The sequence below is a fragment of the Mirounga angustirostris genome, unplaced genomic scaffold (genome assembly GCF_029215605.1).
Source record: "Mirounga angustirostris isolate CCGP_5_RB_7025 unplaced genomic scaffold, mMirAng1.0.hap1 SCAF_4, whole genome shotgun sequence".
NCBI classification, from domain to species: Eukaryota; Metazoa; Chordata; class Mammalia; order Carnivora; family Phocidae; genus Mirounga; species Mirounga angustirostris.
In genome coordinates, this window is record NW_026991712.1 from 147,735,523 (window position 1) to 147,750,867 (window position 15,345).

Consider the following 15,345-nt stretch of genomic DNA (forward strand, 5'->3'; position numbering starts at 1 on the left):
ACAAAGGCTTTGGGGTCCCAAGATGTGGGCTTCAATCTTGGCTTTGGCTTTAGACAAGCTTCTGAGACTCAGTTTCCCCAACCGTAGAAGATGACTGCCTACCTTGTACTGTTGTTCTCGGATTATTAACAGAGAATGTTTATTAAGTGCCTGACATGCAGCCAGTCCTTGGACATTCAAGCTATTATTATTGTTATACTAATTTAACCTCTTTGTGAAATTCAGGCCCTAGTAACCACCTTTCTAATTTGCTATGAGGATTATACAAACTGATGAGTAGGAAACTCCTGTAAACTGAAAAGCCTTTTAGGTAAAGCTAATTATTATTGGTATCTCTACTAACATATTCATCATTTTTTCATTCATCCATCCACTTATTCATTTAAGATTTATTAAAAATTCCCAATATTTGGTACATCCTGAGCCCAGCATGGGGGATATCAAGATGAATTTGAAATGCTCCCAAAGAGCCTCATGGGAGAATTAGACAGAGAGGCAGTCAAGTCTAAAACCAGGTGGGGAACCCTGTGACCAAGGTAGGTCCTGCAGCATATGGGAAGGCTTAGGGATGAGTTCTAGAACTGTAGCCCCTGTGCTTAGGTCTGGAAGGATGTGGTGAGGGGTAGAAGGGCGTGGAGGGAGCTGGGGGGGTTGAGGGGTGGAGGGAACTGGGAGCTGGGTCAGCCTGCCCGGGTGGGTGTGAGACTGCTTAGGGTGTCGGGGATCTGCAGTGGGGGCTAAGGAGCTGGCTATGGGTTAGAGAGGAGAGTGGGGTGAGGCGGGGTAGACCTAGGGAAATTGTGGCAGGACCAGAGGCCAAACAGGCAACCCTGGCCTGGGGTGAAGGTTCTCCATGCTTGTGTGCAGGGGTGGTACAAAGGGTTCCATGGTCCCAGCCAGGCTGAAAGTTCCTTGAAGGCAGAGATCAGAATCAGTCCCTCTTATTCCGCCACGTTTCTCAGGGCCCGGCCTGTGGGCCATAGTGCTGAGCAGTGAGTCTGAAGGGCGGACCATGATGGGAAGTTCTAAAGGGCAGCAAGGACTGCCACCCCAGCCACCAGCCCAGCTGTGCCCCCTGAGTCCCCAAATCCTCCTTCCTGGCACTGAGTGGCGGGGTGGTGTGTTTTTGCCAAGGAGTTACAACATCCATAATGTCATAATGCAAGTTAACAGGAAAATAGGGTTTGTGTTACAGACTTTCACTTTGAGTCAATTTTGCTGAAATGCATATAGTTACAAACTGAAGGCCAGTCTGCCAAAAGGCTTTCAAGTTGCAGGGAATGATTCCCTGTAACCGTGATTCCCTTTAAAGTCTGCGGGACAAGGCCAACAGCCATGTAGGTGTTAAAATAAACACTAACTTGTTGATCGCAAAACGGGCTATAGGGTACTGTTTATAAATTGGTATAAGTTGCAGGTTAATGACCTTTTTTCCCTTCCATATGTGGAAAAATAAGCACAGAACAGAAACACCCTCTATCCAAATAGGAGGAACCCAGTCAGGTCTGGTACTATGTTACTACCACCCTCTGAAGTAACGTTTTGAAAATAAACACTTGAAAGTCTGCCCTGGATTGTTGTAATCTTATTAATCTAACAAAGAGACGCAGTAACCGCCTCAGCCAGGGGGGTCTGTGTTTACCATGTAATTTGCAACAAGCTGATAAACACACCCCTGCCCCACTTGCAGAAAAGTCTCCTGTTCCCTGCAAGGAAGGGTTGGCAGAAGAAATAGTAATAAAGGATTAGAGACCCAAAAACCATGGTTTAGGTCCTGGGTAAATGTTTGTCATCTCCCTTACTAGCGCCCACCCCACCGGCCTCCCAGCCCCCTGCCATCTTCAAGTTCAGAGGTATGGTATGTCTTTTCTCCTGGCCTTGCCTTCCTAGGGGCTCCGTCATGATGCTTCTGGCCCTTCTGGGCAAGTCTACCAAGTTCTTCCTATGAGGGATATCTGCCCTGGGGTCTTGCTGGTCAACTCTGGAGCCATTCTGAATTCTGTGATGGATTTTTAGGGCTGTCTTCTCTCCCTAGTCTGAGGGAGGTCCAGGGGACTGTGCGCCCTCCCCCTGGTCTCTAGCGGGCGGTGGTATTTGACAGTACCATGGAGCATGACTCCTCTAAGTTCTCGGTTGCAAACCACAGGACGACCTCTGGCTAACTCAGCAGAAAAGGAATTTATTGCAAGAGCAGGGGCAGGAGCCGAGGAGGTTAGGCAGCCAGGGCTATGCCAAGTTACCACAGGGACAGTCCAGCCGCCCCAGCATATGGACCCATCCATCCCTTCCTCATGGCTACCAGCTCTTCAAATCATCCCCAGGTGTGGTCCAGCACCTCTATCTCACTTGCTCGGGATGAAAACCCTAGGAGGGGCGTGTGTGTTTGGCTGCCCCAGGCCTACCTTCTTGCCTCGTCCAGGCAAAGTAAGCCCTGCCTCCCACCAGGACCCACACAAGAGGAGATTTGAATGTTGGGTAGTTAAAAGAGGAAAAATATCCACTTCACTCATCCCGGTAATAAGAGCTAACATTTACAGAGCACTGTGCCATGCACTGACAGGGATGAACTCATGCAGTCCTCACCACAAGCCTGTGAGACGGGGCTTCATTTTACAGATGAGAAACTGAGGCACAAGAAACTGAGTAGCATGGTCAAGGTCACGCAGTTAGGAAGTGATAGAACTGTGAGTCAAGCTTCACCATCGGGGTTTAGACGGAGGTCAGTTATTACCTGCAGAGGCTCTGGAAGCCACAGGTAAACCACACATGAGCCTTTCTCATATTAGCCAGCTCCCCCGCTTTCCACCACTAGCCTTCTCTCCTTCTTTCTGCCCTGTTTTGCTTTGCTTCCAGGCCCGCCCCATCCACTGTCCATGTGGAGTCTCACCCGGCCCTCTCTCCCCCACATCTGTCTGTGCAGCGCCCCTCCTGGCTCTAAAGAGTCTGTGGCCCAAATTGGAAATGCACCAGGATGCAAAATGCCCGGATTCATTCTAGATGATAAATCCCTCCACTATATTTTAAAAACTGTTTGTCCTTAGGAGCATCTGTTCCGGGATCTGAATCATGAAAATAAAGGAGTATATTAACATTTACAAATCTAATGTTTCTAAGGGTTGTTTTTTTTTTTTTTTAATGTCTTATCAATCTGTGATTATAACATGGATAGCAATAGAATTTGACATTTAGGGATTTCTGGGTTTTTTAATTGGCACGTTTGGAATCTGGTACATGGAAGGCCCCTAATCAATATTTGCTGCATTAAGGAATGAGAACCAGTGGCTGTCACTCTGGTAATTAGAGCCTTTCTTAAAAGATTGACATTTTTTTTGTGTGAGCCTGTTACAAACAAAGCCTCATTTTCAGTCTCAAAGTATCCTAATTTTTTAGTCCTTTATTGATTTCCCTGTTTCTTACCTCCTTTTGATGACTGATTACCTCCATTTGCACTGTTGGAAAGGGCTTTTTGTTTTTGGAAGTAATTTTCGTTCTCCGCCCCCCACGACACACACACAGCATGAGAGAATTCTTCGTGTTCCACGCCATTACTGAAATCTAAACACTGCGATTTTGATTCTGAATCTATCAGGCAGGACCGTGTGTGTCAGTTTGTCTTCTTCTGCACGGCCCATATCCCACTGTGATTTATCAGCAAGACATAATAATTATCCATAATTGTAGTGGGCATGACAGTCAGATAAAGTCTGAATGTTAAACCTGTCCTTCAAAAAACAAAATATATACAATGCACTATGTCTTTGGCGGGCCCGAGTTGTAGTTAAAGGTACCCAACAAGCTCCTTAAAAACTCTGAGTAGTTTCTAAAACGATAATGGGCTAATCCTTTAAAAATAAATGTATTTTGAATTAAAAAAGTAATTTAAGATTTAAGACTCCAGGAGTGCGGCACCTGGCTGGCTCAGTCAGTAGAGCACGTGACTCTAGATCTCGGGTTGTAAGTTCGAGTCCCACGTTGGGTGTAGAGATTACTTAAAAATGCAGTCTTAAAAGAGAGAGAGAGAGAGAGAGAGAGAGACTCCAGGAGTGATACAAAAAGGAAGGGAAAGACCTCAAGACGCCTTTTCCTAAATCAGAATGATTGAATTTGTTTCCACCAGCTTGATCCTTTCCTGAAGGCGGTGAACCAGAGTGCATCCGGTCACCCTCAAACATCTCATCCATCTCCTGCCACAAAAATGAATCAACGTTCCATCCAGACCCTTATCCTACTTCCCCTCAGCCAGAGCACCTGCCAGGCTGCATTAGAAATGCCAGCACAGATGGAAGTCCACGCACTCTGGGGCTAGGGGGAGACCGGGAGGAGAGCAGGAGCCCCCACCGCCTCTCCTCCTAGACACGTCGGGCTCACGCTCCCTCCGGCGGGGACGTGTCCTCTCCCGCTGTCAGCAGCAGAGCTGCTGGACAGATGTGTGCGTGGTCAGCCGACGGAGATGCTGCCAGGGTGGGAAGCTGCCGGGGCGTGTGATGCAGGGGGCGGGTGCTGGTCCCTCAGCGGCCCCCAGACAGGCCTTGCCGCCGGTTGCTTAGGGGGCTCGTCTCTCCCAAGGGTCTAAATACCATAAAAGCCATTTCCTTAAAACTTCTCTAAGGTTGCTGCTCACACTGTCAGTTCCTTGAGGGCAACCGCCTGGATTTTTAGCATGTGGTACATCCGCAGAAATGGCCAGGGCCCCAAAGCAGCCATCTTTTTTCTGCCTGGACAGGTGGCTGAGAGTCTCCTGAGGTCCCTGGGCCTCCTTGTGGGGCAGACGGATCTGGAGGCAGATTCCAGCACAGCCACCAGGGCAAGCTTCCTCAGCAAATGTGGGCCTCCCTCTCTTCACCAGGAAAGGGGGGGATCGTAATACCCACCCCCACGGGTTGTCGTGAGGCTCGCAGGTGCATAAGCACAGCGCCTGGCATGGCGCCCGGCATCTCTAGCTGCCCTTTCACCGGACTTATATGTGGTCAGGATCTTTGAGACGGCCACCCACGTGGCGTTTAAGAGATTGTCCCGAGGTCCAAAACAGTGATGAGCCACGAGGGACTCCCAAGCGCACAAGACTCTCCTTCCACTGAGCTCCCCCACAGTACTTAGACCCCCACCTCGGCCCGGGCACACGGGCCGAAATTCCCCATGGGTTTCCTTAGCTCGTCTGTGACAGGGCTTGCCAACTCCCCTACAAGGGCTTCTCTTGAAGGCACTTGCCTCTCCTCCTGCGGGTACTCCCTTCGTCGTTGGCCTTAACGACTTCAAAGAGCCAGAAGGGACCAGAATGACCATCTGACTCCCAGATGGGGTAACGGAGGGCCACGGCAGAGTTGTGGCTGATAGCCCCGGACTCCCGGTCCAGTGCTCCTTCTGTTCCCCATGCTGCCCGGGCCAGCGCGTCCTGAGGTGGAGTTGCCAGGGAGACACTGTTCAGATGCACCGCTCCAGCTGCCCCGGCAACACAGCCAGCCTAGCGCCGGCAGGAAGGTGGGCGGCAGAAGCTGTGCTCGGAGCAGCTGTTTTGGGGTCTGGCCGCTGTTGACTGGGGAGCCTCCTAGAAAGTCGGACACGAGTCATCCTGGCACCACTGTCTAGAGACTGACATGACTTTCTCCTGTGGCTCTCTTCAGATCCTGCACGGTTTATGCCCCAGGAGTGCACCCTGGCCCCTCCTCTCCTTGCCAGGCCCAGACTCCGCCCACACACATGGGCCCCTGTCCTTCCCCCACCCTGCTGGCAAACCCACCCCAAGGACAATCCTGCAGCCCCCCTCCTCTGTGCCTACCCACGCCGCTGAGTGCTGCTGGCTTCTCAGCACTGCTGGGCTGTTCCCAGCTGTCATTCTCCCTGTTCCAGCCCACCCACAGCTCAGCCCCTTGCTCCTCTCCTGAGCCCCCTGCCTACTCGCCACCATCCCCTGGCTCCAGCTCTCTCTCAGGGGAATCTCAGCCTCCATGTTCTCTAAGCTCCGGCACCACCAACCGACCCCCATTCCCCCTGCTCCTTGTACCTGGGAGTCGCCCCTGATTCCGCTCTCCCTTCCCTCAGGTTGTCCATCTCGCTTCCTGACAGGCTGGCTACCTTCTCTCACTTCCCATGGTCACTATCATCTTGCCCCCAGCCTGGCCCCCTCATTCAGTCCTTCCCCAACACTGAATAGGTTAGCTGTCCAAGTCAGATTCCCTCCCCATCTGTGACTCTCAGGGTTCCCCTGGCCTCCTGGGTGGGGTCTACCCCCGAATTTGGCAATACATCCGTGGCGCTCTGTGATCTGGTGTCTGTCAGTCACTCTAGCCACGTCCTTCCCCTCTACCTTTCCTACTTCCTGGGCCTTCTCCATGCAGGTCCCCTGCCTGCAGCCCTACCTCCCCTCCCAGCCCCCTTCTTAGTTGGCTGACTCCTTGCCATCCTTCCAGACTCGACTCCTTTGCATCACCACCTCCTGGGGCAATCCCCAGCCTCTGGGATTAGGCTACAGCCCCCGATCACCCGTCTGTCCAGCCTGGATCACAGGCTGCTGCTATCTGTTTATACATGTGTCTGCCACAAAGCTGGAGTGTTCTTCCCAGGCAGGGGGCATTATCCATTCGCCTCTGGGCCCCCCAGACTGGCACAAGGTGGGTGGTTGGGTAACTGACTTGCAATGGGGCTCAGGTGGGAATGTGAATATGCAAAGCCCATGCCTCTGGTCTGGCCAGAGAGAATAACGTGTCCTGTTTATGTGGAAGGACCACATCTCCAACTTGACCTTCACTCTCTCTCAGCTCTGATGCCCAGAACTGGGCTACAGGGCCACACAGTCCCAGCTTCCAATACTGACTCGACCACTTACTAGTCCGGGGACCTTGGACGGCCTCTCTGAGCCTTAGCTTTCCCATGTGTAAAATGGGGATGCTAATGCTTGCCTCATAAGGTTCTGATAAAAAATGAAATGAGGGGATGCAAATAAGGGCCTGGTAGAGGGTCTGCACATAGTAGACACTTAAAAGTGGGAGTTACTCTCCCAGTGGTCTTTTTAGTAAACATGTATTAAATTAAGTACAATAGGCCTGAATCCACTAGGATGTACTATTTTTTTTAAAGATTTATTTTTTTATTTTTTTATTTATTTGAGAGAGAGAGAATGAGAGAGAGAGAGAGAGCATGAGGGGGGAGGGTCAGAGGGAGAAGCAGACTCCTCGCTGAGCAAGGAGCCTGATGCGGGACTCAATTCAGGGACTCCAGGATCATGACCTGAGCCGAAGGCAGTCGCTCAACCAACTGAGCCACCCAGGCGCCCCACTAGGATGTACTATTGCATGGAGGGAGCATTGGGAGAGGGACAAAAAGGCACCAGTTCTACCTATGTCACGAAACCAATGTCCTCGTTGGTTTAAAAGTGGGGGGGGGGGGGAGTGGATTGGTTAAAATGGGAACTAGATTCCCTCCCAGCCTATAGATTGTCAGATCCTAACATCCTTTGATTCTACAATTTCATGAACTACCATATGAAGCCTGAGGCCCTACCGTGGTTTTTAGGGCAAATGCATCCAGAAATTCTACTGAAGGGCAAACAACCAGCATTGGGAGGCCAAGTCAGTCGGCAAGTCCCTACCTGCAAACATTTCCATTCACATGAGAAGGTGACTTTCTTTCTGAAGGGTTCAGAGGCAATAATGTTCAAAACAGCCACTTTGTGAATCTCAACAATGCTCAGCATTCCAGCAATCACTGTGAATGGCTGGCAGGAGCTTATGTCTGCAAAATGCAGCCTTCTAGATGAAATTTGCAGAGAAATAGAGGCTTTAGACATTACAGTGTTTTCAAATATCATTATTACTGCTCTATAAATATCCCACACCCACTGTGTATCAGGTGCCACATGGGAAATATTGGATTCAGTTGGAGATTTTCTTAAAAGACTCATAACAGTACCATATGCCAGTCATCTTGGATAATATTTACGTACATGCTGCAGAAGCAAAGATTAGCTGTGTCAATACGTATAGAAAAACCCCACAAAAGAGAGTCTGTGGGGTGTGTATTATCGCGCTTATGATCAAAAGCATTTTCCTAATTTGTTCTCTTCTTTAAGAGCTGTTTCACCCATAAACTACAGAAAGGTTGGAGGAGTGAAGAATTAATACAACAATAATCCAGGGGAAATTATCGGAGATCCCTGGGGTCTACTACTACCAGTGATTCAGAACCTCTGCAGCTAAACTGAGCAGTTCCAGAGCTGTGAACAGCAATTAACCCTTCCATTTGCTTTTAACTACTGGGATTCAAACACGGTCCATTCCTTTTCAATGGTCCTTGCCAGCAGACCAAAGGGGAACTTGCTTGGAGGCAAAAAAGTTTTTGCATAGGAGACATGCAAGAGGAAAAACTACTCCTACTAATATGATTCCCAGTGCAAATTTGCACAAAAGCACTGTGCAAACAACCAGTCAGCTACTTTAGTAGGTAGGTGCTATGGACTGAATTGTGGGCCTCCCTCTTCATATGTTAGAGCTCTAACCCCCAGTGTGATGGAATTTGGAGATGGAGCCTCTGGGACGTAATTAGGTTTCAATGAGGCCATGAGGGAGGGGCCCCATGATGGGATCAGCTCCCTCTTGAGAATCAACAGCAGAGAGCTTGCTTCCTCTCTCTCTGTGCCACGGGAGAACAGAGTGAGAAGGGGTCCTCTACAAGCCAGGAAGAGTGCGCTCACCAGAGCTTGACCCTGTTGGCACCCTGCTCTTGGACTTCAGTCTCCAGAACCGCAAGAGAATAAATTGTTGTTTAAGGCCCCAGTCTGTGGTATTTTGTCATGGCAGCCCAAGCCGACGACTACATTGGGGTTCCTACACACTGAACTTTCATCTTAGACAGTGATGAGATCAAAACTCAGGGTTGCTTTAAGCAAAGGGACGCACTCAAGCGGCCATGTAGGCGGGGAGGGGGGGTTACTGCCTTTGCCAGGCGGTTGAGGGCAGGTGTCGCTGGCTCCTGGTTCTTCAGAGCTGGTTATTGACTAAGAGAAAGTGTGACTATCTGCTCGGGAATCAGTCCCAAGCTAAAAATATTAAATTGTTTCATTATTTGGAGAACAGAGCAGTACTAAACAGCCTAATGCCAGCAAATGGTTTGAAATTGAGAAACACTATTGTGGAAACCAGGCGGGTGGAGGGCAGGGAGAGGAAAAAACTTAGTTTACTGTGAATTGCATTTTCCCTTTACTGCACAGTTTTCTTTTTAATTGCAAAGTGTCTGGTTGAGCAGTTATTACTGGAATTTATTTTTGTAATAAAAGCTCTTTGTTAAATCACAGTTTTATTAACAGTGACATGAACTGGATTTTGCTGTAATAAATAAGATGCTGAAGTGCTTTTAAAATTGGGAAAAACAAAACCAAACCTCTGCAGCCCACCCCAAATCTTACTATGAGTGTGAGGCAGAAAAAAAAAAAAAAAAAAAAAACAACCCAGTGACCTAATTGTATTATCTGAGAATTCTTGGGCTACTTGTGTTGAGCGTGCTGTGGGCTTGGCTGGCTTCCGGAGCCTGGTGTTCGGGAGTCGGCCCGCCCTCAAATGGCTGTGTGACCTAGGGCAAGTCCCTTCCCCTCTCTGGGCCTTGGCTTCCTCCTCTGTTCAAAACAAAGATAAACACAAAAGGAGGCTGGATCCTTCTGCTCTGACATTCTCCTCAGGAATTTGAGCCCACTCAACAGCAGGCAGATGTTTTCTGAAAGATGAATTCCTGGACCTGGCAGAAAATGAAGGGTTAGGGACAAAATTGAAACATAAGAACCATTCACTCACCCAGGTGTGGAAACGCCAGTTTGTCACCATTATTATCTTGTCCTTCACCTCATGCTGGCGGCTGGTGGGGGGTTGGCAGGAAGGGTGTCCAAAGCCATGTGGGGGAAGCTCCAGGTCATGGGAGGAAGGGCTCAGGCCAAGGCCTCAGGGAAGCCGGCACAAGAGGGACCTGGGGGAGCAGGTGGTTCAGAGGTGCGCCTTGGGCTGCTTACTTAGGGGCAGATGAGGATTCTGTGCTCCCGGCAGGGCTAGGCAGGCGCCCGGCGGAGCCCACAGCACCACGTGCGGACTCCTCCACCCCAGCCGGAGCCCCCTCATGGCAGTCACGGAGGCCAGCCCCAGGAAGCAGACAGGAGAGGCTCCAGCAGCCCTCCCACCCAGCGGGGCTGGTGAGTGCCGGGGTTTGGCGGGGCTACATTGGTTTGCTCGAGCTACCATCACAAGGTACCACAGGGGGGCGCCTGGGTGGCTCAGTCGTTAAGCGTCTGCCTTCAGCTCAGGTCATGATCCCAGGGTCCTGGGATCGAGCCCCGCATCGGGCTCCCTGCTCGGCGGGAAGCCTGCTTCTCCCTCTCCCACTCCCCCTGCTTGTGTTCCTGCTCTCGCTGTGTCTCTCTCTGTCAAATAAATAAATAAAATCTTAAAAAAAAAAAAAAAAAAAAAAAACAAGGTACCACAGGCTGGGTGACTTAAACAACGGAACCTCATTTTCTCATAGTTCTAGAGGCTAGAAGTCCAAGATCCGGGTGTTGGCAGGGCTCATTTCTCCGGAGGCTCCTCTCTTTGGCTTGTAGATGCTCATTTTCTCCTTCTGTCTTTCCACGGTCTTCCCGCAGCCTGTGTCCCAATATCTTCTTCTAAGGTGGATTAGGGCTCACCCTAATCACTTCATTTTAATTTAATCACTTCTTTAAAGACCATCTCTCTGAATACAGTCACATTCTGAGGTGCTGGGAGTTGGGACATCCACATGGGAACTTGGAGCGGACATCATTCCGCCCGTGACAGGAAGCTCTGGATGCTTTATTTTCATAGGGACCCTGTATTGGTTTCCTAGGGCCACCATAACAAATTACCACAGACTGAGTGCCTTAGCATAACCTAAGTTGATTTTCTCAGTCCTGGAGGCCAGAAGTTTGAAATCAAGGCGTCAGCAGGGCAGGGCCATGTTGTCTCTCCAAAGGCTCTAGGAGAGGTTCTTTCTTGTCCCAGCTCTGGTGTTTTCTGGCAAAGCTTGGCATTCCTCGGCTTGTAGAACCATCTCTGTGGTCTCTGCCTCCACCTCACATGGCGCTCTCCTCCCCAGGTGTGTCTGTGCCTAAACTTCCCCTCTCCTTAGAAGGTGCACCCCGATCTAGTATGACCACCCTTAACTTGATTCTACCTGCGAGACTCTCTTCCCACATTAGGTCACATTCACAGGTATTGGGAGTTAGACCTTGAACATATCTTCTGGGGAGACAAAATCCAACCCATAACAGACCTCTTCTCCTTATGCCCCTGCCCTCCTGGCCTCAGCGCTGCTCAGGTATCATTATTTGGCTGAAAGATTCAGAAAGAGCACTGACTGACCTCCCTTATTCAATACTTTTTCAAATGACAAACTTTTTTTTTTTCTTTTCCTGGTCCCTTTTCTCTCCCGCTCTCCCTCTCTTTATCTCTTTTCTTTTTCCTTCCCCCTCCCCGTCTCTTGTTTTCTCCTGTTTTCGTCTCTGCTCTGCCCCTGTCTCTCCCTGTCCCCACTCCCCTCTTGGTGTCCCATCTTGCTTAGGTACCTGCTGAGAAGACATCATCTTTTTCTCAGACATGATGACCAGGAAGAATGTTTCTCAGTTGTTATAAAAATCCTGAGTGTCTGCTTTGTTCCGGGGAGCACACAAAGGCTTTCCTCTCCAGCTTGTCATGGATTGGGGCTGCTTTTTTCAAGTGTTTTATAATAATTATTTGGCTTTTCACCCTTCTGCATTCTCTCTGGAATTAATAAAGTTTAAAAAAAATTTTTTTAAAGGCTGGTTGTTTCCTTCTACTAAGGAAGCCCCAAACTGAGACGAGTCAGTTAATTCAGCATGAGTCCACTCTGTGCCCAGTGGAGGAGACAATTGCTGGTCCCTTGTTAATAGGAGCCCATCATGGGCCATGTGTGGGGTTTGCACATAGATACAGGATCATGCAATCCCAACTTTTTCTAAATTTTCCTTGTTAGTGCCCCTGAAGCTTCTAAACCAGATTTTTTTTCTAGGCTGCCCCTGTCTATCTGGTTGGTCTATTCTGGATCCAAATCTTGGTTCATTGCCCTCACCAAGGAATGCAGATGCTTAAGCCCTGAGGGAACAATTAGCAAACCAAATCTAGCAGAGTATTAAAAATAGGCCACGACCAAGTAGGGTTTACCATAGGAATTCAAAGAAGATTCCAAGAAATGAACCATTGATTCACACCACACCATGGATGAATCTCAAAATCATGATTCTGAGTGAAAGACGCCAGACAAAACAAGGGTACATATAAAACTCTAGAAAGTGCAAATTAATTTATAGTGACAGAAAGCAGACTCGTGGTTGTCTGGAGATAGGGGATTATGAGGGAGGTGTCAGGAGGAAGTGACTTCAAAGGGGCAAGAGGAAACTTTTTGGGGCAATAGGTATGTTCTCTCTAAATGGTGGAGATGCTTTCACAGAAGATATACATATGCCAAAACATCAGCGCATACCCCCAAAAAGATCAAAGAAGATTCCACGTTTCAGAAATCTATTAATGCAGTCAAGTGTACAAGATTTGGTACAAGGGGTACAACTTGGCCAGGCCCACCCCCCCTCCCCCCAGCGAGTACAAGCTGGGACTTGCCCACAACTCTCTAAGAACTATGAGTCCCCACTTACTCAGACCCGAGAGGCTCTTGCTGAGGGCACCACTGGCCAGAGCCCGGGCTCCAGGTCTCTCTGTCTCTTCGATCCTGTTCCTTTGTCTCCTCCACATGGACCTGACTCCCACAGGGCCACACTTCAGCCTGTGCGTGAAGGGGCTTTCTAGCCATGCTGCCCACACAGGGTAAAGAAAGAGACCCTTGCAGCTGCTTCCTATTTGAACAAGCAGGGGTGCTCCTGACACCCCGATTTCTCTGCTGAACTCAGGAGAGACAGGCATAATCAAGGAGAGTGGATGCAGCTTTTTAAAGACATTTAATACCTGCCCATTGAAAAAAAGAACATCCACACAGAAAATTAAATGAATGCGCTGCTCAAAAGACAGGTTGGGGAAGGCTTTTGATCAGATCTGGGAATGCAGCCAGGAAAAAATCATTTCCACAGCCGCTGGGAATGGAGACAATAACCCTGTTAGAGAAACCTTTGGGAGGGGCCAGTCCTGACGGCCCTCTCTGGAAGGGGTCCCTACCACCCCTTTTATCCTGGAGCCACATTCTCTACACAGTTCTTTAGGACCTTTGATTGTTCTCTCTTGGCGGGGGGTCAGGGGGGATCCCTCGGCTGGGTACTATGTTAACTGTGGTATATCCTTCCTGTGGAATACTACTCAGCAATAAAAAGGAGGGAACTGCCCACACACGCAGCACCATCGCTGAATCTCAAGAAGAATATACTAAGTGAAGGAAGCCAATCTCAGGACACGTACTGATTCCCTTTCTATGATATTCTGGAAAAAGTAAAGCTACAGTGATAGAAAGTGTAGAAGGACCAGAGCTGGGGTGGGGAGGCATCAATGGCAAAGTGTCCCCAGGGAACTTCTGGGGACGATGGAAATGCTCTATGTTTGTTTGTCAAAACTTCTCAAACTGTGTTAACAGGTAAATTTTATCACATGTGAATTATCCCTCAATAAAATTGATTGAAGATCACTGAAAAAAGAAGGAAGGAAGGAAGGAAAGAAAGAAAGAAAAAAAAGAAAGAAGAAAGAAAGAAAGAAAGAAAGAGGGCGCCTGGGTGACTCAGTTGTTAAGCGTTTGCCTTCGGCTCAGGTCATGATCCCGGGGTCCTGGGATCGAGCCCCACATCGGGCTCCCTGCTTGGCGGGAGGCCTGCTTATCCCTCTCCCACTCCCCCTGCTTGTGTTCCTGCTCTTGCTCTCTCTCTGTCAAATAAATAAATAAAATCTTAAAAAAAAAAAAGAAAGAAAGAAAGAGAAAGAGGTGGGGGGAGGGGCGAAGGAGGGTGGCAGCCACTGGCTGTGGCTGGGTGCTTGTCCCTGCCCTCACAGGCATCTGGGAGGGGTTCCTTCAGTATCTTTCTGGTGATGAGCAGCCCTGTGGGAAGTCCTCACCAGGCCCAAGACCCCCCGGCACTCACACTTATGTGTGAATGAGTGAATCCAGAGACCGCTCCACCAGGAGGGGCACCTCGGACCACAGCTCCCACAGATGCGAGCAATGGCAGGTCCCTGACCTCCGCCCACTAGGCTCCCTGGCCGATGCCATCCTGGCTGGGCTCCTGAGGACTGCCTGCTTCCTTCATCCCCAGCCCTCACTGAGCCCCTCCTGGGTGCCAAGCCCCCCGCAGGTGCCGCTGACTTTGAGCTCTCCCGAGGTGGTGGTGAGGTCCCTGGAGAGCAACATCATCGGATTGTCACTGTAGGAAAACCCCCGCGGCAGGAGACTTCTGTGAGCCACGGCTACACGCCGAAGACACGTGCGGCTCTTCCAGGGCACTCGGGTGCGCGCGGGCTCAAGGAACACAGAGGCACGTTGTGGATTATGTACAGCTACGATGGCCCGCCTCAGACGGCCCTGGGGAGCCAGCAAGTGTTCGACCCCCATCTCACGGGTGGGCGCACAACGAAGAGACATTCCCAGACTCCCAGTCATTTTGTGCTGGCCCACACTGGAGTCTGGTACATTCCTCATCACACTGCGAAAGAGGGAGAGGAGAAAATGCACCCATTTCTGTGTTCTGTGGTTGGGTGTTGTCAGAGGCTGCAAAGCCTGAGCCCTCTCCCGTGGGGGGCCACCTGCCCGTGTCTTGGAGGATTGCCAGGCCAGCTGCAGAGCACATTTGCTCCCACCCTCTGGACCTCTGTCCACACCGCAAAGGCCTGAGCTCACCTAGATGCCATTTGGGACTATGACCAGCAGGGGGCACCCCAGGACTGACGACTTCTTTGGACGGGCCCACAAGGATCACCCAGAAATCCTGTCCTTCACACACTCAAGATGAGTGTCCCTGCTCTTCCTCTTTTTCCCGAAGCCCAGATGGTCAGATGTCTTCAGTAAATCATGTTCAGACGAGCCCTTCTGCACCTGACACTCTTCACCAGGCCCAGCCCTTTGGAACAAGTCTTTCTCACCGGGAGAAGCTTTTCCAAGAGGACTGGTCAGTCCCATTCATCGAGGAAGGCAGACAGATAATTGTAGGGTGAAGGCTGGGGGCGGGGGGTTGCTGATTGGACAAGGTTCCTAGGGGCCCCTACTATGATTCACCAGAGCCATGTCTCGAAGCCTACTCAACCAGTTCCTTCATTAGACCCCCTCACTCTCTGGGATCTGGGGTGTCAGAATCTTGGGACCCTACTCCCACAACACCCACACTGGGTAGGTTTGGCTCTGACCCAAGGCCAA

The 15,345-nt window shown here is 50.1% G+C and overlaps 1 long non-coding RNA gene across 1 annotated transcript in view; it reads left to right on the forward strand.

Moving 5' to 3' along the window:
* Positions 1-11,747, forward strand: part of LOC135364179 (uncharacterized) — a 46,467-nt gene extending 34,720 nt beyond the window's left edge. The window contains exon 4 of the long non-coding RNA XR_010410939.1: positions 11,551-11,747. This is a non-coding gene — a long non-coding RNA (uncharacterized LOC135364179). The remainder of the gene's footprint in view (positions 1-11,550) is intronic.
* Positions 11,748-15,345: the final 3,598 nt, after the last annotated feature.